This window comes from Ranitomeya variabilis, chromosome 3, assembly GCF_051348905.1.
Source record: "Ranitomeya variabilis isolate aRanVar5 chromosome 3, aRanVar5.hap1, whole genome shotgun sequence".
NCBI classification, from domain to species: domain Eukaryota; kingdom Metazoa; phylum Chordata; class Amphibia; order Anura; family Dendrobatidae; genus Ranitomeya; species Ranitomeya variabilis.
This window is the reverse complement of record NC_135234.1, coordinates 535,683,669-535,705,783: the sequence shown is the minus strand read 5'-3', so window position 1 is coordinate 535,705,783 and position 22,115 is coordinate 535,683,669.

The window sequence follows — 22,115 nt, the reverse complement described above, 5'->3', positions numbered from 1 at the left end:
CGTCCCGGTCACATGGGCGGCACGCAACCAATCACAAGCCGGGACTCACGTAAAGGAAAGAAAAGCGCGAATTTTAAACAAAGAACGCTGCCGCTTCCCTCGGTAAGGTGCAGGCTGCGTCGGAGAGGTGAGTATAGCAATATTTTTTATTTTAATTCTCTCTTTTACACATTTTTACATTAATGTTGTTTCGATACCGATACCCGATATCACAAAAATATCGGATCTCGGTATCGGAATTCCGATACAGCAAGTATCGGCCGATACCCGATACTTGCAGTATCGGAATGCTCAACACTACTCATCACTAGTGTTGAGCGATACCGTCCGATACTTGAAAGTATCGGTATCGGAAAGTATCGGCCGATACCGGCAAAGTATCGGATCCAATCCGATACCGATACCCGATACCAATACAAGTCAATGGGACTCAAGTATCGGACGGTATCCCTGATGGTTCCCAGGGTCTGAAGGAGAGGAAACTCTCCTTCAGGCCCTGGGATCCATATTAATGTGTAAAAGAAAGAATTAAAATAAAAAATATTGCTATACTCACCTCTCCGACGCAGCCTGCACCTTACCGAGGGAACCAGGAGCGTTCTTTGCTTAAAATTCGCGCATTTACTTCCTTACGTGAAGTCCCGGCTTGTGATTGGTCGCGTGCCGCCCATGTGGCCGCGACGCGACCAATCACAGCAAGCCGTGACGTAATTTCAGGTCCTTCAGGATTTTAAAATTACGTTCTGGCTTATGATTGGTCGCGTCGCGGTCACATGGGCGACGCGACCAATCACAAGCCGTGACGTCACGGGAGGCTGGACACGCGCGCATTTTAAAATGCGTGCGTGTCCTGCCTCCCGTGACGTCCCGGCTTGTGATTGGTCGCGTCGCCCATGTGGCCGCGACGCGACCAATCACAGCAAGCCGTGACGTAATTTCAGGTCCTTCAGGATTTTAAAATTACGTTCTGGCTTATGATTGGTCGCGTCGCGGCCACATGGGCGACGCGACCAATCACAAGCCGGGACGTCATGGGAGGCAGGACACGCACGCATTTTAAAATGCGCGCGTGTCCAGCCTCCCGTGACGTCACGGCTTGTGATTGGTCGCGTCGCCCATGTGACCGCGACGCGACCAATCATAAGCCAGAACGTAATTTTAAAATCCTGAAGGACCTGAAATTACGTCACGGCTTGCTGTGATTGGTCGCGTCGCGGCCACATGGGCGGCACGCGACCAATCACAAGCCGGGACTTCACGTAAGGAAGTAAACGCGCGAATTTTAAGCAAAGAACGCTCCCGGTTCCCTCGGTAAGGTGCAGGCTGCGTCGGAGAGGTGAGTATAGCAATATTTTTTATTTTAATTCTCTCTTTTACACATTATTACATTAATGTTGTTTCGATACCGATACCCGATACCACAAAAGTATCGGATCTCGGTATCGGAATTCCGATACCTGTAAGTATCGGCCGATACCCGATACTTGCGGTATCGGAATGCTCAACACTACTCATCACTACTTATGAATCCTTTTCTCCTTTTTTGCCCATTAGAACTGACAGTCTGCTCTCACACAAACTTGTTTGATCATGCACTGAGTATAATCTATCAAATTTGCTGGAGCCTGGTGACCTGGATACAGTCATTAGTACATCAGGTCACCATGGCAACGATCAAGGGTGCTAATCGGAAGGCAGGGCGGACTCCCTCCCTCTGCCTGCCTTCTAAATGATGCAATCACTAGCAATTGCAGCATTTAGTGGGTTAAACTGCCAGGAGTGGTGCAGGTCCCTGTGTGCGCAAAATTGCCAGTACATATCAATATAGTATAATACACTCCTTATTGTCATTAATATAGCATAATGCATCCCATAAACCTCTATACTAAATAATGCACCCACCATAGTCATACATATAGTATACTGCACTCCCCACAGTTCTCCGTATAGTACCCTGCATTTCCCCAAATCATCCATATACAGTAAGGAAAATAAATATTTGATATAGTGCCTATTTTCCAAGTTTTTGCACCTACAGTACAAAGAATGGAGAGGTCTGTAATTTTTATAGTAGGTACATTTCAACTGTGAGAGACAGAACTAAAAAAAAAATCCAGGTAAATCACCTTGTCTGATTTTTAAATAATTAATTTGCATTTAACTGCATGAAATAAGTATTTGATATGATAGAAAAACAGAACTTAATATTTGGTACATAAACCTTTGCAATTACAGAGGTCATACATTTCCTATAGCTCTTGATCAAGTTTGCACAAACTCCAGGAGGGATTTTAGTCTACTCCTCCATGCAGATCTTTTCCAGACCTTTCAAGTTTTAGGAGTGTTGCTTGGCAATATTTCATCTCCCTCTAACAATTTTCTATTGGGTTCGGTCTGGAGACTGGCTAAGCCACTCCAGGACGTTGAAATGCTTCTGTGGAGCCACTCATTAGTTGCCCCGGTTGTGTGTTTTTGGTCATTGTCATGCTGGAAGATCCAACCATAACCCATTTTCACTGCTCTTACTGAGGGAAAAAGGTGGTTGGACAACATTTTGCAACACAAGACCTCATCCTGCAGTTGTCTTCTCCCCTTTGCAGAAAAACAGCCCGGCAGCATGATGTTTCCCCCTGCCATGGATCACAGTTGGGATGGAGTTCTTGGAGTTGTACTTATCATTCTTCTTCCAAACATGGCAAGAGGTGTTGATACCAAAAGGTTCTATTTTGGTCTCATCTGACCACATGACCTTCTCCCATGCCTCTTCTGGATCATTAGGATGGTCATTGGTGAACTTAAAACAGGCCTGGGCATCTGCTGGAATGAGCATGGGGAACTTGTGTGCCCTGCAGGATTTTAATCCATGATGGCATAGTGTGTTACTATTGGCAATGTTTGAAACTGTGGTCCTAGTTCTCTTCAGGTCATTGACCATGTCCTCCCATATAGTTCTGGGCTGAATTTTGACCTTTCACAGAATCATCCTTAGCCCAGGAGGCAAGATCTTGCATGGAACCCCAGACAGAGCAAGATTCACAGTCATCTTCTGTTTCTTCCATTTTCTAATAATTGTGCCAACAGTTGTTGCCTTCTCACCAAGCTGTTTGCCTATTATCCTGTAACACATCCCAGCCTTGTGCAGGTCTTCATTTTTTGTCCCTGTGTCCTAAGACAGCTCTTTGGTGTTGGCCATGGAGAGGATGGAGTGTGATTGAGTGTGTCTTTTATACATGTAACAAGTTCAAACAGGTGCAAATATTACAGGTAATAAATGCAGAGTAGGAAGACTTCTTACAAAAAAAAAAAACAACAGGTCTGTGAGAGCCAGAATTCTTGCTGGTTGGTAGGTGATCAAATACTTTTTTCATGCAATAAAATGCAATGCAATTATGTAAAAATTATACAATATGATTTTCTAGTTTTTATTTTTACATTCTGTCTCTCACAGTTGAAGTGTACCTACAATAAAAATTACAGACCTCTCCTTCCTTTGTAGGTGGTAAAACTGGCAACATTGGAAGTGAATCAAATAATTATTTTCCCACTTGTGTATATAAATATTGGAAGGTAATTATGTAAAAATCATACATTGTGATTTCCTTGATTTTTTTAAGATTCTGTCTCTCACAGTTGAAGTGTACCTGCTATAAAAATACAGACCTCTTCATTTTCTGTAGGTGGGAAAACTTGCAAAATCGTCAGTGTGTCAAATGCTTATATTCCCGACTGTAGTATACTGAACTTCCCATAGTTCTCCATAGAGTATACTGCACTCCATATAGTTCTCCATATAGTATACTACAGTCCCCATAGTCCTCCATTTAGTATACTGTACTAGCAATAGTCCTCCATATAGTGCAATGCACTCCCCATAGTCCTTCATGTAGATTAATACACTCCATAGTCCTCCATATAGTATAATGTAACACCCCGTAGTACTTCATATACTAAAATGTATTACATATAGCCCTTGATATTGTATATTGCACCCCAAAGTCCTCCATATAGTGTCCTGCATGCCCCATTTTCCTCTGTACAGTAAGTGCACTCCACATTGTCCTCCCTCCATATAGTATAATGCATTCCTCATAGTATCCATAGAATATAATGCACTCCCCGTAGATCTCCATTTAGTATACTGCACAGCGGGTGCAATGTAGTGATATCATCGTGCCATCTGAGCTGAGATGTCAGATGCTGAGGAAGAATGACAGGGGAGAGAGTATCAGCTGATTCCCCCTCTTTTATCATTGCTTTCAACTGTATTGAATTATTTTGCATATCTATACAGTGGATAGATAAATAGATGGATAGATAGATAGATAGATAGATAGATAGATAGATAGATAGATAGATAGATAGATAGATAGATAGATCAAATCCATCCCTGGAACTTATGAGGACTGAAACGCCCTTCTGTCGCATAACATGACTTTCATTGTATTTAATTAAAGATAAGAGACAAGACAAAGAGTCAAGACAAGCTTTATGCTTCATCATTATCCATCCTTTGGCTTACTCCTGTGTACTCCTTGTAGTTGAAGAAAAGACAGAAAATGATTCAAAGTCATTGTAATAAGTTGGATCCTTGCGTCTTTCTATATTTAAAGTATGTGTTTTATAAATGCACTAGTTAGGTCGATTATATTATTCACAAATCAGAAACAAAGGTATTCATAGCCCAATAATATTCTTTTTCCTAAAGAGAAAAAATCTTTTTTTATCAAGGACAGCTTTTCAAATTTTAGAAGGTACACACAATCTTCTAAATGAGTTGAATGATATCTCTTAGGTTTACGGATGTCCCTTAATCATCGTAAATGACTTCTAATTAGTGTTGAGCAATACCGTCCGATACTTGAAAGTATCGGTATCGGATAGTATCAGCCAATACCCAAAAAGTATCGGATATCGCCGATACCGATACCCGATACCAATACAAGTCAATGGGACACCAAGTATCGGAAGGTATCCTGTATGGTTTCCAGGGTCTGAAGGAGAGGAAACTCTCCTTCAGGCCCTGGGATCCATATTAATGTGTAAAATAAAGAATAAAAATAAAAAATATGGATATACTCACCTCTCCGACGCAGCCTGGACCTTACCGATGTAACCGGCAGCTTCCGTTCCTAAGAATGAGCGCTTGAAAGACCTTAGATGATGTCGCGGCTTGTTATTGGTCGCGTGGTGGTCACGTGACCGCTCACGCGACCAATCACAAGCCGCGACGTCATCTAAGGTCTTTCAAGCGCTCATTCTTAGGAACGGAAGCTGCCGGTTACATCGGTAAGGTCCAGGCTGCGTCGGAGAGGTGAGTATATCAATATTTTTTATTTTTATTCTTTTTTTTACACATTAATATCGATCCCGATACTGATTCCCGATATCACAAAAGTATCGGATCTCGGTATCGGAATTCCGATACCGCAAATATCGGCCGATACCCGATACTTGCGGTATCGGAATGCTCAACACTACTTCTAATATATTTTAGGAATAAAGTGGAAATGCTGTTTCACATTTTAGATGCTTATTCCATCTGTGTTTCCTAAAGTATATTTATAGCTTTTAAACTGTGATATTTTATGTGAAATTGCAACTTCAGAGGTCATTGAAGTCTGCCCTCCATGTTGATATAAATTTTCATTTAGCTCTACAATAACATTCCTCAGGAAACATCTTCTCATCCCCTGGATCATGTTATTTGTATTCCCCTTGTGGCTTCCCATCTATCTGACCTCACTGAATATTTTTTTTGTGTAGGCTCTATATCATAAAATCAATCAAAAGGATCTAAAATGTTTAATAACTTCAAAAGAAGGTAAAACTAATATCTGTTTGAAGGAATGATGTTTATGGCTGACAGTTCTCCAAATCAATCAATTTTTTAAAGCATTGTGTTCAGTCTTCCTTGAGGACGTAAGAGGACTCAGAAATGATTGACAGTTGTAGTCAACATGAAAAAAGTTTATATTATTGGAATATTGGCTTTGGAGCATAAGTGTCTGATGTAAACTTGAAATGAACATTTTTTTCTGTTAATTTGGCTTTATTTTATATTTTAAACGTATTGATTAAGTTTGAAGGAATCAATTTTTATATATAAAATAGAATTTCAGAAATTGCAAAATTATCAAAGCATGTTCAGAGTTTAAAATTATTTGAGACAGTCTAAAAAGAGGACTTTTGTCTTGCAAGTAAAGTAAAATAGAGATGCAACTTTGATTTTTTTAAACAGGATAGGAAGATTATATGATTACTATCATACTGTTATCATACATAATAGGTTGTGCTATGCTGATATATTCATTTGTCACTTCCGCTATAAATAATGTTAACAAACCTTACTCATTTGTGTTTTGCCAATTTGCCCTTATACATTTTATGCATCCATGTACTTTTTGATCAAGTAAAAAACTGACCAGAATTTTTGTATACATTATAAAAGGAATTATTATAATTTTGCAAAAATCCTGCATGATTACCAATTGAAAAGAATGAGTAACCCAAAAGAAAGTATAATATCTCATGTTCTATGATAAAGAGAGAGGCAGCAGATGCACATGGTCTGTTTCCTGAAATGGCCCACAGAACCTCTACCACATAAGACACCTGCATTTGGTATTATATTACAAATGTACATATTCACATTAACCCCTTCACCTCCAAGTCTGCTTTAACATTCCAGTCCAGGCCAAATTTTAGATCTCTTGTAGTACCAGCTACATAGCTCTGTATTTTTTGGAATATAAGATGCCCCGGACCATAAGACGTAACCCAAATTTTGGAGAGGAAAATAGGAAAAACAAGATTTTTATCAGATGCGGCTGTTTTGTAGTCCAAATTTAATGTATCTTACCAGAGGGCCAGAGGTGGTGGAGTGGGATCACAGGAGGCATGGTCCCTTCCTCAGGAAGCCGGCAGCAGAGCTGAGGCAATGATGCGGGTTCTGGGTGGGAGAAGGAGGTATCCCATTGGTACGATGCTGCGGGCCTGGTGTCCGTGGTGAGGCAGAGTAGAGTGCATCATTGGTTTATCAGCCTCCATTTTCCTTAAGGTGTGGGTCACAAGAGGCGGCTCGTGCGCAGAATGGGATCTCTGTTATGATCTGGTGGCCTAAGAGCAGCATGAGACGTACTCTGGAGAAGGTGGTACCTGTACTGACCGCAGACCCTGAACTTAACACCGCAACTAGAAGTAGCCGTGGAATGTACCTAGCGCTCCCTAGACATCTCGACACAGCCGGAGGACTAATTACCCCTAGAGATAGAAAAGGGAAAACTATCTTGCCTCAGAGAAAATCCCCAAAGGATAGACAGCCCCCACAAATATTGACTGTGAGAGGAGAGGGAAAAAACATACACAGACTGAAATGAGAATTTAGCAAAGGAGGCCACTTCTAGCTAAATAGAAAGGAAAGGACAGAGTACTATGTGGTCAGTATTAAAAGACTAGAAAATATCCACCACAGAAAATACAAAATCTCCACAGCTAACTAAAGATATGGAGGGTATATCTGCATCTCCAGAGATACCAGCTTGGCTAAACAAATCCTTATACAGACCAAGCTGGACAAGACAAAAACATGGAAAAGAACTGAACAATAAGGCCACAGCATGTGGACAGCAAAAATCAAGGCCAGAACTTATCTTTGTTGAAATGAACTGCAAAGCAGAAGAGACTAGACAGGGATGTGAATCCTCCAGGAACAATGGACAACTGGCACTGACTAAAGGGTGAAGCAAGACTAAATAGCCCAGTCAAAATTGCAAAAAGTGAACACCCCTACCTTCTGTGTCTTCCCCACTATCCCATAGACTGTAAGTCCGCAAGGACAGGGTCCTCTCCCCTCTGTACCAGTGTGTCACTGTAAACCTGTTCACTGTAAATGATATCTATAACTCTGTATGTAACCCCTTTCTCATGTACAGCACCATGGAATTAATGGTGCTATATAAATAAATAATAATAATAATAATAATAATAATAAATGCTGTGATTCAGAGACAGCAGCGCTACCACTTACAACCACCGGAGGGAGCCCAAGAGCAGAATTCACAACAGATCTCTGCCGAACCGAGAACTCAATCTGTGCACACAAGAACACCAGCGGCCATTTCCCTGAATCCCACAGCCTCAGCAAAATGGTCACTGGCAAACCAATGATGCACTTTGCTCTGCTTATGCCTGACTTTGGGCCCACAGCATTACCACACTTCTACCGCTGACAGCTTCCTGAGGAAGGCACACCGCTCCACCATTGCTGCAAACCTCCTTTAACCCCTTCATGACATCTGACGTACTATCCCGTCGAGGTGGGGTGGGCCCGTATGACCACCGACGGGATAGTATGTCATACGTGATCGGCCGCGCTCACGGGGGGAGCGCGGCCGATCGCGGCCGGGTGTCAGCTGCATATCGCAGCTGACATCCGGCACTATGTGCCAGGAGCGGTCACGGACCGCCCCCGGCACATTAACCCCCGGCACACCGCGATCAAACATGATCGCGATGTGCCGGCGGTGCAGGGAAGCATCGCGCAGGGAGGGGGCTCCCTGCGGGCTTCCCTGAGCCCCCCGCAGCAACGCGATGTGATCGTGTTGCTGCGAGGGTCTTACCAACCTCCCTGCCTGCTCCAGACCCGGATCCAAGATGGCCGCGGATCCGGGTCCTGCAGGGAGGGAGGTGGCTTCACAGAAGCCTGCTCAGAGCAGGCACTGTGAAACAGCCTGCACTTCTCGCAGATCGGTGATCTGTCAGAGTGCTATGCAAACTGACAGATCACCGATCTGTATTGTCCCCCCCTGGGGCAAAGTAAAAAAGTAAAAAAAAAATTTTCCAAATGTGTAAAAAAAAAAAAAAAAAAATTCCAAAATAATGAAAAAAAAAATATTATTCCCATAAATACATTTCTTTATCTAAATAAAATAAAAAAAAAACAATAAAAGTACACATATTTAGTATCGCCGCGTCCGTAACGACCCGACCTATAAAACTGGCCCACTAGTTAACCCCTTCAGTAAACACCGTAAGAAAAAAATAAAAATAAACGAGGCAAAAAACAACGCTTTATTATCATACTGCCGAACAAAAAGTGGAATAACACGCGATCAAAAAGACTGATATAAATAACCATGGTACCGCTGAAAACGTCATCTTGTCCCGCAAAAAACGAGCCGCCATACAGCATCATCAGCAAAAAAATAAAAAAGTTATAGTCCTGAGAATAAAGCGATACCAAAATAATTATTTTTTCTATAAAATAGTTTTTATCGTATAAAAGCACCAAAACATAAAAAAAATGATATAAATGAGATATCGCTGTAATCGTACTGACCCCACGAATAAAACTGCTTTATCAATTTTACCAAACGCGGAACGGTATAAACGCCTCCCCAAAAAGAAATTCATGAATAGCTGGTTTTTGATCACTCTGCCTCACAAAAATCGGAATAAAAAGCGATCAAAAAATGTCACGTGTCCGAAAATGTTACCAATAAAAACGTCAACGCATCCCGCAAAAAACAAGATCTCACATGACTCTGTGGACTCAAATATGGAAAAATTACAGCTCTCAAAATGTGGTAACGCAAAAAATATTTTTTGCAATGAAAAGCGTCTTTCAGTGTGTGACGGCTGCCAATCATAAAAATCCGCTAAAAAACCCGCTATAAAAGTAAATCAAACCCCCCTTCATCACCCCCTTAGTTAGGGAAAAATAAAAAAATTAAAAAATGTATTTATTTCCATTTTCCCATTAGGGTTAGGGTTAGGGCTAGAGTTAGGACTAGAGTTAGGGCTAGGGTTAGGGTTAGGGCAAGGGTTAGGGTTAGGGCTAGGGTTAGGGCTAGGGTTGGGGCTAGGGTTGGGGCTAGGTTTAGGGCTAGGGTTAGGGCTAGGGTTAGGGCTAGGGTTGGGGTTAGGGCTAGGGTTGGGGCTAGGGTTAGGGCTAGGGTTAGGGCTAGGGTTAGGGCTAGGGTTAGGGTCAGGGCTAGTGTTACGGCTAGTGTTACGGCTAGTGTTACGGCTAGTGTTAGGGCTAGTGTTAGGGCTAGGGTTATTGCTAGGGTTAGGGCTAGGGTTGGGGCTAGGGTTGGGGCTACAGTTAGGGTTGGGGCTAAAGATAGGGTTAGGGTTTGGATTACATTTACGGTTGGGAATAGGGTTGGGTGTGTCTGGGTTAGAGGAGTGGTTAGGGTTACTGTTGGGATTAGGGTAAGGGGTGTGTTTGGATTAGGGTTTCAGTTATAATTGGGGGGTTTCCACTGTTCGGGCACATCAGGGGCTTTCCAAACGGGATATGGCATCCGATCTGAATTCCAGCCAATTCTGCGTTGAAAAAGGAAAACAGTGCTCCTTCCCTTCCGAGCTCTCCCGTGTGCCCAAACAGGGGTTTACCCCAACATTTGGGGTATCAGCGTACTCAGGACAAATTGCACATCATCTTTTCGGGTCCAATTTCTCCTGCTACCCTTGGGAAAATACAAAACTGGGGGCCAAAAAATAAGTTTTGTGGGAAAAAAAAGATTTTTTATTTTCACGGCTCTGCGTTGTAAACTGTAGTGAAACACTTGGGGGTTCAAAGTTCTCACAACACATCTAGATAAGTTCCTTGGGGGGTCTAGTTTCCGATATGGGGTCACTTGTGGGGGGTTTGTACTGTTTGGGTACATCAGGGGCTCTGCAAATGCAACGTGACGCCTGCAGACCAATCCATTTAAGTCTGCATTCCAAATGGCACTCCTTCCCTTCCGAGCTCTGTCATGCACCCAAACAGTGGTTTCCCCCCACATATGGGGTATCAGCATACTCAGGACAAATTGGACAACAACTTTTTGGGTCCAATTTATCCTGATACCCTTGTGAAAATACAAAACTGGGGGCTAAAAAATCATTTTTGTGAAAAAAAAAAGAATTTATTTTCACGGCTCTGCGTTATAAACTGTAGTGAAACACTTGGGGGTTCAAAGTTCTCACAACACATCTAGATAAGTTCCTTGGGGGGTCTAGTTTCCAATATGGGGTCACTTGTGGGGGGTTTGTACTGTTTGGGTACATCAGGGGCTCTGCAAATGCAACGTGACGCCTGCAGACCAATCCATTTAAGTCTGCATTCCAAATGGCGCTCCTTCCCTTCCGAGCTCTGTCATGCGCCCAAACAGTGGTTCCCCCCCACATATGGGGTATCAGCATACTCAGGACAAATTGGACAACAACTTTTGAGGTCCAATTTATCCTGATACCCTTGTGAAAATACAAAACTGGGGCTAAAAAATCATTTTTGTGAAAAAAAAAAAGAATTTTTATTTTCACGGCTCTGCGTTATAAACTGTAGTGAAACACTTGGGGGTTCAAAGCTCTCAAAACACATCTAGATAAGTTCCTTAGGGGGTCTACTTTCCAAAATGGTGTCACTTGTGGGGGTTTTTAATGTTTAGGCACATCAGGGGCTCTGCAAACGCAACATGGCATCCCATCTTAATTCCAGTCAATTTTGCATTGAAAAGTAAAATAGCGCTCCTTCCCTTCCGAGCTCTGCTATGCGCCCAAACAGTGGTTTACCCCCACATATGGGGTATCGTCGTACTCAGGACAAATTGCACAACAACCTTTGTGCTCTAATTTCTTCTCTTACCCTTGGGGAAATAAAAAAATGGGGGCGAAAAGATCATTTTTGTGAAAAAATATGATTTTTTATTTTTACGGCTCTGCATTATAAACTTCTGTGAAGCACTTGTTGGGTCAAAGTGCTCACCACACATCTAGATAAGTTCCTTAGGGGGTCTACTTTCCAAAATGGTGTCACTTGTGGGGGGTTTCAATGTTTAGGCACATCAGGGGCTCTCCAAATGCAACATGGCGTCCCATCTCAATTCCAGTCAATTTTGCATTGAAAAGTCAAATGGCGCTCCTTCCCTTCCGAGCTCTGCCCTGCGCCCAAACAATGGTTTACACCCACATATGGGGTATCAGCGTACTCAGGACAAATTGCACAACAATTTTTGGGGTCCAATTTCTTCTCTTACCCTTGGGAAAATAAAAAATTGGGGGCGAAAATATCATTTTTGTGAAAAAATATGATTTTTTATTTTTACCGCTCTGCATTATAAACTTCTGTGAAGCACTTGTTGGGTCAAAGTGCTCACCACACATCTAGATAAGTTCCTTATGGGGTCTACTTTCCAAAATGGTGTCACTTGTGGGGGGTTTCAATGTTTAGGCACATCAGGGGCTCTCCAAATGCAACATGGCGTCCCATCTCAATTCCAGTCAATTTTGCATTGAAAAGTCAAATGGCGCTCCTTTCCTTCCGAGCTCTGCCATGCGCTCATACAGTGGATTACCCCCACATATGGGGTATCAGCGTACTCAGGACAAATTGTACAACAAATTTTTGGGTCTATTTTCTCCTGTTACCCTTGGTAAAATAAAACAAATTGGATCTGAAATAAATTTTGTGTGAAAAAAAGTTAAATGTTAATTTTTATTTAAACATTCCAAAAATTCCTGTGAAACACCTGAAGTGTTAATAAACTTCTTGAAAGTGGTTTTGAGTACCTTGAGGGGTGCAGTTTTTAGAATGGTGTCACACTTGGGTATTTTCTATCATATAGACCCCTCAAAATGACTTCAAATGAGATGTGGTCCCTAATAAAAATGGTGTTGTAAAAATGAGAAATTGCTGGTCAAATTTTAACCCTTATAACTCCGTCACAAAAAAAAATTTTGGTTCCAAAATTGTGCTGATGTAAAGTAGACATGTGGGAAATGTTACTTATTAAGTATTTTGCGTGAAATATGTCTGTGATTTAAGGGCATAAAAATTAAAAGTTGGAAAATTGCAAAATTTTCAAAATTTTCACCAAATATTCATTTTTTTCACAAATAAACGCAACTTATATCGAAGAAATTTTACCACTATCATGAAGTACAATATGTCATGAGAAAACAGTGTCAGAATCGCCAAGATCCGTTGAAGCGTTCCAGAGTTATAACCTCATAAATGGACAGTGGTCAGAATTGTAAAAATTGGCCCGGTCATTAACGTGCAAACCACCCTTGGGGGTGAAGGGGTTAAGCATGCATTTGGTCTATAAGACACATTTCCCATTTTGTTGTCATATTCTTGTTTATTTAATATAGTTATTATGATTATAATCATTTTTCACTTATTTTACTTACCTCTTTTCAATACACATCTGTTTTTATTCACATTTCATTCACATTCATCATTTTATTAACAATTTTATCTTCACACAGTGCTCATGTGGGTTGCCCAGACTTATTCCATGCTCAAAAATGGCCACAGCTGGATGCGCATGGGCATCGTTGCTCTGATCTGCCCATGTCTCCTAAGGGATCCACAAAGGAACAAGGTGGATCTATGACATCACAGCAAACTTTTCCTTTTACCCATTTTGTCATCGTGATTGCCAGAAATGATAGATCGCTGCTGGGTACCTGGCCCTATACCCTCGATTACTGCAGCTGGAAGTCAGTACACCACCTGTAGAGAGAAATACAGAAGGCACCACAGCACACACTAGTCCACACAGCCCCCTGATAAAGTGTATGCAAAACATGCGTTGGGCGCCACGGACGCACACCAGGTTAATCTACCACATGGGTAAGCTACGTACCGTTTGACTACAGATGAGCGAATATGTTTGAAAAACAATAGACAAACATAAATTTGGCACAAATATGGCACATTTGGATTTGTGATCTGAAACAAGAGCACATTTTTATAAAGTTGGAAAAAATTGGTAACATTTGTTAAAAAGTGCGGGAAAATATTTGCGTTGCCGCTAAAATATTTTGAGCACTTTGGCTAGGATAGTGGTCGTGTATGATAAGCGTGGGACACATGTTTGATGAGGATAAGGGGTGGGGGGAGCTCAGAGGAGCAGTGTGCTTGTAAAAATGCTTTTTCTAACTTGTTATGTGTGCACATCACAGCTAGCCAATCAGGGCGCAGGAAACAGCCACAATGTCCTGACACAATAGCTTGTGACATTGGCTGCTGAAATCACATGTCCCTCTCTATGTAAGAGTGAACATCTTATTCTAGTGCCATTTTGTTACTAGCACAGCACAGAGAGGCTACTCATGCTGGGCCTGGGTGCTGATAAATTTTAGCTTGTTAGCTAGACAGTTGTTTCTAAGTCAGATAGTTTACATAGATAGTGTCCTGTGTGGCTATGAAATCAACGTCTTAAAGCAAATAACCCTAATATCTTTATGATGACATAGATAAAACATCAAATTTATTTATATTCAATTTAAAACCATAAGACAGCTACAAACAGATATCCACATAAATCACACAACCGTGCACTCTAAAAATGCCCTGCTGGTAATGCCTATGAACAATTCCTACCTGTCAGCGGAGGTTGGCACCCTAAACACAGATACGAGATTGGCGCCCCCACTCACCGTTGGCTTACCCTATGATTCCTATTGTGCGCCCTGACATAAGTGTCTCATATGCCCCAGCATTTATACTTAACCGGAAATGATAGGCTGGATTAAGGAGCAATTAGCATATATATATATATATATATATATATATATATATATATATATATATATATATATATATATATATATATATACATACATATACAAATAGGCCTGTTTGTGGCAGGGTGAGATACATGGACAAAGACAATAAGTGCAAAACAAAAATGTGCTCATGCTAAAAGTAAATCTCACTATCTCTGTCCCCTGCTGATATAAGCCCTGCCTGACTGTGGGGGTTGGCACCCTACTTGTCAGCGGATATGGCGCCCCCACTCATCAATGGCTGACCCTGGGACACCCTACTGATATTCTAATGATAGTTTAAAAATGGGTGATAGCCACATAAAAATATATATATACAAGGGCAAGGCAAAAAGACAGCAATAATCAGCTCTAATCTTCAGCTGAAGATTACATGTATATGCATAACATGATAGCAGAGGGTGAGAAACTATACTTATCAGAGATGATGTTTAATGCGTCTCACTATGAAATCAACCTCCCAACAGATTTTTTTTTGTGCCATTACTGAGGTCCACAGACAAAGACAGCAGGGTACATTTCATACAAGTGTGTTGTACAATGCTTCTATTGTGCACCACGCACGAGTAGACCCTTCTAAATCTTATTCTTTCAGTTGCTAAACATGATACAGCACGCCATATCTCACATTGTCATTTAGTGGTGGTAAAATTGTTCTGTGATTTGACCTACTACACAGTACAAAAAAGGTATTTTGGGCAGTAATACCCATGATCTGGTCCGGCTCAGTTCAATCTTCTACCTAGATAACTCACCTCTTACCCTTTCTCCCCCCATGAAACTAGAAGTATAATCACAACTTACCTATTTTTAGGCACTCACTAAAAACACATCTGTCTAGGGTGACCTATCAAGTTCCCTAATCAAAGTCCTTATATATAGCATATTCTCTACTTCTTTGAACATATTTTGCCATCAAACTCAACTATAACCAAAAGCCTCATGCAGCCTTTGTCCACCCCCCTATTTCCTCAAGATGGTTGGACCATCATTGTAAAAGAGCACCTGTACTTTGTGATACCCTCAACACATTATAGATTGTAAGCTCTGAAGAGCAGGGACATCATTATTTTTGCTTTAATTATTTGACTATCAAAAACTTTATAACTTTCGACTGTTTTATATGAACTGCTGACTTGTAAAGCTTGGCAAAATATGTTTGTGCTATATAAATAAGGGTTATTATTAATAGTAGATTGAAGATGGTGAAGATCAAACAATCCTTTATGTGAGCACAACTGCACAAATGAAGGCTGGCTGTTGTTCTGACAGAGGGTGGAGTAGGGTGAACACGACAAGCTGCTGGATTGTGAGAAAGGTGCAGGTGGAGATGTTATGGTGGATTGAGAAAGATGGGGTTTGCTTGGTATCTAAGATCAGTCAAAAACAGCAGGAATGTCCAATTCCGTATCCGCTCTCACTCACCCTGACCTGTAGCAGGTAAACAAGTGGAGGCAATCTGGACGGAGACCTGTTTGACAACATTTGCCACTTTGAGGGAGAAGGAAGAATCACAAGAGATACATTTGATGGGGTAGATGGTAGTTGGCAGGGCCCACTAGTCTGCATTTTAGTACAGTGAGATTCCCTATAAATGCATTTTGTTCGCGTATGTGCCAGATCATGCATGTAGTACTCAAATTATTGGATTTTTCATCTCTACTCTGTCACTTGTAACAAATTTGGCAGATACCGTGATTTTTGTCATTTTTGGCAGTCTTAAAAAAGACCTAAACTAGGCAACTGCAGATCCACAAATGCTGCTGTCCACTGGCAGATTTGGGGCTGAGGATGCATTGCTTGTCATGGTTGAATAACTATGTTTCTGCAGGAAGCAGAAACTTAACCTCCTTGTCTTCTTCCTCCTTCTATGCTGAGCTACTCAGCTGCATGCCTCTGGGTTTACTCCAAGTGGGATCTACTACCTCATCAACATACTCTCTGTTCTCCCACAAACATACCTCAATCATACCCATCTGCAGAAAACCCTCCCTTGACCCATCCTCTGTGTCTAGCTATTGCCCCTTCTCACTTCTCCTCTATGTCTCCAAACTACAGGAACAACACATCCATTTTAAACTGTCCTCCCACGTCTCCTCGTCCTATTTCTTTGACCACTTACCATATGGCTTCTGACAGCACCATTTCTCTAAAACTGCCCAAACTAAAGTCACAAAATGACTGCTGTATCTCCTCATACCTAACAAACAGGACATTCAGTGTCTCCCACTTCTCCTCAACTGTCCCCCTATGTGTCAGTGTCCCCCAAAGATCAGTTGTATGCTTGGGCACTATGCTTGGGACACGCATGCATGCTCCCTCCCTCTTAAAGTGACCATGCACATCGCTATAAGGTGTTCCCAGCATATATTTGACCAACACCTTCTATTTAAGGCACCTGCTCTAACATGGAGGTGCCTGAGCAATGTTGTTAGTTTGCCTTGCATGCTTGCTAGTTGTCAGGTTCCCCAGGTCTGCCCATCTGCTTGTCTACCCTGTACTCATTTGCTTGTACCTGTCTGTTCTCTTCTGTCCATCAGCTGGTTCAGCCTGTAGATTCTTGTGTTGCTCTGTCTAACACCTGGTCCAGGTCACACCTGCCAGTGAACATCTGTCTAACACCCGGTCCAGCCCACACCTGCCAGTGTCCATCTGTGTAGCACCCAGTCCAGTCCACAATTGTCAGCACCCATCTGTCTAATAGCCAGTCCAGACCACACCTGCCAGTTCCCATCTGTGTAACACCCAGTCCAGTCTGCACCTGTCAGTGCTCATCTGTTTAACTACAGGTCCAGATTGCACCTGCCAGAGCTCATTTGTCTAACACCTGATCTAGAACATAACTGGCAGTGCCCATCTGTGTAACAGCCAGTCTAGACTGTAACTGACAGTGCCCACCTATGTAACACCCAGTCTAGATCGCACCTACCAGTGCCCATCTGTCTAACACCCAATCCAGTCTGCACCTGCCTGGGCTCTTCTTTTCCTCAGCTGGTCTAGCCCACACCTGCCAGTGTTCATCTGTTTAACTGATGGTCCACATCGCACTTGCCGGTGCTCATCTGTTTAACTGCTGGTCCAGATCACACCTGCCTGGGTCCATCTGTCTAACATCTGATCCAGTCCACATCTGCTGGCTCTCCTGTTCCTCAGCTGGTCCAGCTCACACTTCCCAGTGCTCATCTGTCTAACACGCTGTCCAGCCCATATCTGCCAGTGCTGTCTTTTTCCTCAGCTGGTCCAGCTTGCACCTGCTATTGCTCATTTGTCTAACACCCATTCCAGCCCACACCTGCCAATACCCATCTGTGTAACACCTGGTCCAGTCCGCATCTGCCAGTGCCCATCTGTGTAACACCCAGTCCAGTCTGAACCCACCAGCACCCATCTGCGTAACACCCGGTCCAGCCTGCACCTGCCAGTGCCCATTTGTGTAACACCCGGTCAAGCCCACACCTGCCAGTTCTTTTCTGTTCCTCAACCAGTCCCAAGTGCACCCGAGGTTCCAGTGTCCCTACACTGCCTGCCTGCATTCTTCATTCCTCCTTCGGGCCGTAAAAGCCTACCCACCCATTACAGTCTTTATCTGCTGGGTTGGCTGTAGTGGAAGAGGTGTCAGCCCCCATTATACTAGTTCTACCCTGATAAAATTAATGCCACTTTGGTAGTGTCTGTCACTAATTTTTTGAAATCTGTAGACTCCTGGTTGGGTGTCTTTCATGTGTGTTGCCTGTAACAGTAAGCCTCTGAGACCATCAGCCCTCCACTCCCTCAGTCTCATCTACCCATGTTACTATCCTTACATTTTTCTGACAATAGTAGTCTGTAAAACTAATATTTATACCACCTGAGTGTGGCTGAGCATAAAAGCAGGTTGAGCTGTTGCATGTGGTATCAGGCTCCCAGGACAGCAGGCCTACACTGATACCTCCCGCACCTCGTCTTAATTTTAAGTTCTATTTAAAGCTGTATATGCTGACCTACACCATGATATGTCGTGCATGGCTGATTGCTGCTGTGCCTTTCTAAACTTTGAACTGTGGGTGAATTGAGGCCACTTTCCTGGTTCCTGCCCCTATTTTGGTATGTTTTGACAGCTTTTGGGCCCGTTTGAAGGTGCTGTGTATGCGTTTGTTTATGAATCCCATTGACGACAATGATGTTCGGCTATGTTTGGCGAATATTCAAAGAAGAAATTGGCAAATATTGCAAAATTGAAGATCGAAATACAAACTGAATTTCCTCATCTCTACTCTTGACCATCGTAAACTCATCCACTCTGGATGAGTTATGTACATGTAATCTGTTATGTAGTTTCTGAGAAATCCTGCATTGAACTCATATGTAAGTGAACCATATGTGCTTCACTGTATAACAATGTATTTGCAGCTCTCCTGCACTTCCTCCATAATCCCCACCCACTGGTTGCTTCCTGTGTTTGTGTGACTGGTCCTTCTTATTTCAGTGACCTGCGGTCCCTACCAAGGTCTAGAGCAAGCACCATCAGTGCCTGAGGTACTGCATTAACAGTAAGGTCCGCTAAACCTAGTGTAACAATATGCGCATGTATCAGAACAGGCACTGCCCGCGCTTGTTATAGATCTCAGAAGGAAAAGCATACAGTACAGACCAAAAGTTTGGACACACCTTCTCATTTACAGTTTTTTCTGTATTTTCATAACTATGAAAATTGTACATTCACACTGAAGGCATCAAAACTATGAATAAACGCATGTGGAATTTTATACTTAACAAAAAAGTGTGAAACAACTGAAAATATGTCTTATATTCTAGGTTCTTCAAAGTAGCCACCTTTTGCTTTGATGACTGCTTTGCACACTCTTGGCATTCTCTTGATGAGCTTCAAGAGGTAGTCACCGGGAATTGTTTTCACTTCACAGGTGTGCCCTGTCAAGTTTAATAAGTGCGATTTCTTGCCTTATAAATGGGGTTGGGACCATCAGTTGTGTTGTGCAGAAGTCTGGTGGATACACAGCTGATGTGCTACTGAATAGACTGTTAGAATTTGTATTATGGCAAGAAAAAAGCAGCTAAGGAAACAAAAACGAGTGGCCATCATTACTTTAAGAAATGGGAAAACTTTGAAAGTGTCCCCAAGTGCAGTGGCAAAAACCATCAAGCGCTAAAAAGAAACGAGCTCACATGAGGACCGCCCCAGGAAAAGAAGACCAAGAGTCACTTCTGCTTCTGAGGATAAGTTTATCCGAGTCACCAGTCTCAGAAATCACAGGTTAACAGCAACTCAGATTAGAGACCAGGTCAATGCCACACAGAGGTCTAGCAGCAGACACATCTCTACAACAACTGTTAAGAGGAGACTTTGTACAGCAAGCTTTCATGGTAAAATAACTGCTAGGAAACCACTGCTAAGGACAGGCAACAAGCAGAAGAGACTTGTTTGGGCTAAAGAACACAAGGAATGGACATTAGACCAGTGAAAATCTGTGCTTTGGCCTGATGAGTCCAAATTTGAGATCTTTGGTTCCAACCACCGTGTCTTTGTAAGACGCAGAAAAGGTGAACGGATGAACTGTACATGCCTGGTTCCTACTGTGAAGCATGGAGGAGGAGGTGTGATGGTGTGGGGGTGCTTTACTTGTGACACCGTTGGAGATTTATTCAAAATTGAAGGCATACTGAACCAGCATGGCTACCTCAGCATCTTGCAGCAGCATGCTATTCCATCCAGTTTGCATTTATTTGGACCATCATTTATTTTTCAACAGGACAATGACCCCAAACACACCTCCAGGCTGTGTAAGGGCTATTTGACCAAGAAGGACAGTGATGGGGTGCTACGCCAGATGACCTGACCTCCACAGTCACCAGACCTGAACCCAATCGAGAAGGTTTGGGGTGAGCTGGACCGCAGAGTGAAGGCAAAAGGGCCAACAAGTGCTAAGCATCTCTGGAACTTCTTCAAGATTGTTGGAAGACCATTCTCGGTGACTACCTCTTGAAGCTCATCAAGAGAATGCCAAGAGTGTGCAAAGCAGTCATCAAAGCAAAAGGCTACTTTGAAGAACCTAGAATATAAGACAAATTTTCAGTTGTTTCACATTTTTTTGTTAAGTATATAATTCCACATGTGTTAATTCAAAGTTTTGATGCCTTCAGTGTGAATGTACAATTTTCTTAGTCATGAAAATACAGAAAAAACTGTAAATGAGAAGGTGTGTCCAAACTTTTGGTCTGTACTGTATTTTTGAAACAAGGATGACTTATCACTCAGACACATGATGCAGGTGGCGTGAATAGGGAGGTAGGACAAGAGAACTGCAAATGCCTACCAAAAGCACTTCTGGCTCATATTCGTATGATTTCAATGCTGGATTTCTCAGAAACCACAAAACAGATTTTGCCAATAAATGTATGGATTTAACCATCATGGAAATCACTGTATTTCTGTACCATTAGTTTGAGGTATAAAATGATCATGAAATGTTTCCTTTAACTTAATATCTATGAACTATTTATATTGGCAATATATTCATGTTCACTGTTAATATTTTAGTTAATTCCTCAGTACACTTACAATGAAAAAATGGTGTTTTGTATTTGTCCACTATATTTTTCTGTTTATGAATCGTGCTCCTCCATTACACTTTTTAAGGATCTATAGACAAGAAAGACATTAGCCATGAAGTGACTTGAAAGCACATTGTTCACATCATGCTGAATTTTAAAGAGTTTTGTTGTTTTTGTATGACAGGAAATCAATGACATTAATAGCTTGCAGTGGTGATAATTATACAGCTTATGTTGGAATACTTCCATTAGAGATGAGATTATTCCCCAGGTAATAACCTCTGACAAACTAATTCTAAATCCATTTGATCAAGCACATTCTGGATTAGTCTTCCAAAGCTCATGTCTCTTGATAGCAAAATAAAATATTAAGAAATCAGTCAATAAGTTACTTTTGGCAATATACATTTCCAAGTAAAACTTTTCAAGAGGTGAACCATAAAGTTAATTGATTGTTTTTTGAGTGAAATGCTGATATGGTATTTGAAAATAAAGCTGCTCTTGAACATCTATAAGAATATATTAAAGGAATGGAAATTGTTTTCCAGGCAGTTATTATTTCATGAGAAATGTATGCGTGCTTTCTTTAGTGCTTCCTAAGAGCAAAAATGTAAAGAAGAACTGAAGAAAAACACAATTCAATTACTGATAATTGGAGTACAGTGTGTTTTTAGAAATTAATATATGGTATTCACTAATCAGGCTATCCATTTTGATTTAGGAAGTTTATTTTTATTAGGACAGTAGAATATAATATTGGGGAAACAATTGCTGAAAAGCGTCAACTAAAGTAGATTTATTTTTTTACATTTATATTTTACTATATATTTAAAAAGCAAATTCTTATGTGAATACAATAAAAATGGAAATACATGTCATCAGGAGAGTGTTGTCACCTTAGTGCTTTACTTATTTACTGCACTGCTAGAGTTGTCGCCTAATACCAAGAAATAATCTATAAAAATTCTCTTTGACTAGTATAAACAGATAAGATTCAGATC